Source organism: Teleopsis dalmanni, chromosome 1 (assembly GCF_002237135.1).
Source record: "Teleopsis dalmanni isolate 2A chromosome 1, ASM223713v2, whole genome shotgun sequence".
NCBI lineage: Eukaryota > Metazoa > Arthropoda > Insecta > Diptera > Diopsidae > Teleopsis > Teleopsis dalmanni.
The window spans coordinates 168583317-168586764 of NC_051846.1; positions in this window are offsets into that span (position 1 = coordinate 168583317).

Genomic DNA, 3448 nt, shown 5'->3' on the forward strand with positions numbered 1-3448 from the left:
CCAGTGTGTATATAGTACAATATTTATATGAAAAATATATTCACATTGAAGCACGAATTTTCTGCTGCAATTGCATCTACGCTTCATTTATAAAATTGTTTCGTGACGTAGTTGCTTTGCAATTTTTTACACTCACATCAAACTCACATCCGCCCATCTGCGCTCCTCTATCCATTAAACAATAAATAAATAAATAAAACTGAAATGCAATGAAATGAAATGAAAGTGTTCGTTAAGCAGAGGAAAAGTGTTGCATCTCTTTTTACGCCACTTGAATTCGACATTCAACTTCAATGATTAATTTGTAAAATTTCGTAAAGAATTCGTTCGGCCATTTTTATTGCGCGTGGGATTGCAATCAGCGGTTAAAATGTCAAACGAGCTCGCATTATTATTGCTCTTTTTATTTTCCAAACTATAGTTAAATACAAAAGCTTTCTCCTTTTAAGTACAACAATTGGGTCAAATGGTTTCAATGGTTTGTTGTATTTTTGTTTTATTATTTTCAACCCGCAATTGCTGTTAAAATTCAGAAAAATATCCGCAATATAAAATTCAACAGCGACCCCTAAAAGCGTGCTTGCATTTTAGAAAAATGCGGAAGAAAAACTGATTGCCTGCAATTTTTCACTTTTGTTTTATTATTTAATCTGGAAATTACTACAAGTCGAAAGTATTTTGTTTTGACAAATTAAACAATAATAAATGATTACAATATATCAAAATTAAATCACTACACATATATACTAATATACACATATAACTTTAAAGGCCAATATGTGCGGTTGATAAAGGATATTATTATTTTCAAAGAACTGCGTTTAAAATATTAGTCTGGCTTAATAGTTTTTAGAATTTTATAATAGAATGTCTTAGTATTATTAGTTTTAAGTTTTTGCAAATAATTGTGCAGCTTATCAAATAAACAGGTTTACTTGCCGAGTACCTTGAATATTAAACATATAGTAATCCCTTTATTCTACTTCAAAGAACTAGTACAAATACAAGTTTCTATTATAGGAGAAAGCAAATAGGGATAGGATAGATCCTATAGATAGATAGGAACTGAATACATAACTTTCACCAAAAGTACAAGTGCACCACAAAAGAATATTTATTGCGGACTTAGTCAACAACCAAAGAGCTGTGATGATATATGTAAGCTGTTTTCATAGCAGATCTTTGATTTTTGGTTTGTTATAGGATTAAATTCGGTGAATTCAATAGATCAACTTATAAAAACTTATATAAAAAAGAAAATTTTAACTGTGACTGTTAACCGTATATTATGAAACTGTTTGCTCATCTCCATTTAAAGAGTCAACTCCTCTAATGATGTATTCTTTACACAATATGCAGCTTTTTATCAAGAACTGGTAATAGATAACGGTTATAAAATGTTATCTCTCAAATTTGGTAAAGCTGATATGAGTGCACTATTTTATTTTATGCATAAAATCAGGCTATATAGACCTTGGGCTATATTACTAATAGAAAGTATAAATTGGTACATCAGTCAATACCAAACTAATGTAAAGCCATTTACATTGGTTAAGGCTTAAATACTAAAATACTTGAATACTCAATTGTTATGTATAAATATTGTTATAACTTCTTAGTAACACTTTTTTATAAAATAAATATTTATTTTTTATGTATAAACTATTGAAGTTGCAATTATTTCTTTTGCTATATATGAAGAATATTTTATATAAGGAACGTAGCATAATCAATTCGTTCCTCAACCTGTTTTTTAAACGTTTCTTAAATGTAGTTTATATTATTTTAATAACTATATATAAACGTGCTTTTTCTAAATTTTGATCTACAAATATTAAACTAAAATAAAAATATTAAAAACCTACACAAACCATTAATATAAATTTATTCTGAAATATTCTAAGAGGAATGCAAGTCAAAATCATCTTTCAAACTCATTGACATTCAAAATTCAAAATGTGGTAATTTTATAAGAATAATTTTGAAAAGCGCGCTTAGAATGACTAAAAATCAACTTCAGCAAAAATTCAAATACTCCAACGCATTCACCGAGGAAACTTCAATATAAGGACGAACACACACACACACACACACATACACAGACGCGAGTACAATTACCAATCCAAGAGTAAACAGAAACAAATAAAATGGCGACCAATTCACCGATTCAAGTGCTTCAAGTGTCCTAAACTGTTGGAGAGGAGATATTACGAGTAAAGTGGGTTGAATTTCTTATGTAAATATTTTATTGCATGTTCATTTCGATAACGAAATTCTTGTTATTGTTGCTTTTATTGCCGTTCTTGCTGCGCGTCTATGATGATTATGTCGTTCTGACGACACTGATTATCCCAAATGACACGGATAAGCATCAATTTCGCTGACACTCATCGCAAATACATACATAAATATACGTGTATTGTATTTCGTAGATGGATACGTTTATGTACTGTTATATATAATATATATAAAGTGCGACATTACTCTCGAATGCCAAAAAAAGATACAGAAAATCACATCGAAGCATCTTAATTTGGACTGGTACGAATAAGAATGTAGCAGTATTTATTTGATATTCATTCGCGTGGGACAAATTTAAATTTTCTCATTTGGGGAAAGTTTTTGAATAATCAACATAAGATTGAGTCGCGGCTAGTTAGCACAGTAGCAGATTAAACGGATTTTAGTATAAAAAATCAATCATATTTATTTTTGTTATTTGACATACTTTTTGGAAATGTAATCAATAGAATAATAAAATTTTACATTAAAGAGGTTTATTTAAAAATGCGATAATATTTATTTGATCAAAAAAAAAAAATTTGTAAAGAAGCTTTTTCAAACAGTAGTGAACTACAACAACAAAAAATTTTTTTTTTATATTATTTTAATTAATTGAATTTTTGGCTGACCATACAGTTGTTTCGAGTATCACCAAATACCCATCATCAGTTTCCTCTCGTATAAATAATTTTTTTTTATTTTTTCTTAAACTGCAAGTACCAGGAATCGAACTCGTGTCCTGCCAAATGTGAAGCTCAGAATCAGCGCACCTTAACCAACTGATCCAAAGCCGTACTTGACTTTTTATGTTCGTATATTTTTCTGGAGATTTGTTACTTTTGCTATGAAAGCTTTTATTAACAATTTTACTTGCTGTGTTTATATTAGAACGAAATTATAGACCAGCTGTAGAATAATTGAATTAATTAATTAATTATAATTTTATTTTCAATTGTTAAATTTTAATACTATTCTGTTCGTAGAGGCATTATTTGGTGCATGATTTGTTCTTTCTTGTGTATAGAACCTAATCTAGGAACGTAATGCTGAGAAAGTCATGCTAATGTTAGTCCACTAGTCGCACGGGCGAGACCAATATTTTGTGAATATAAGTTGTAATTTAACGTCAAATTTTCCAGACAAAAGTCACTATTATATTTTAATA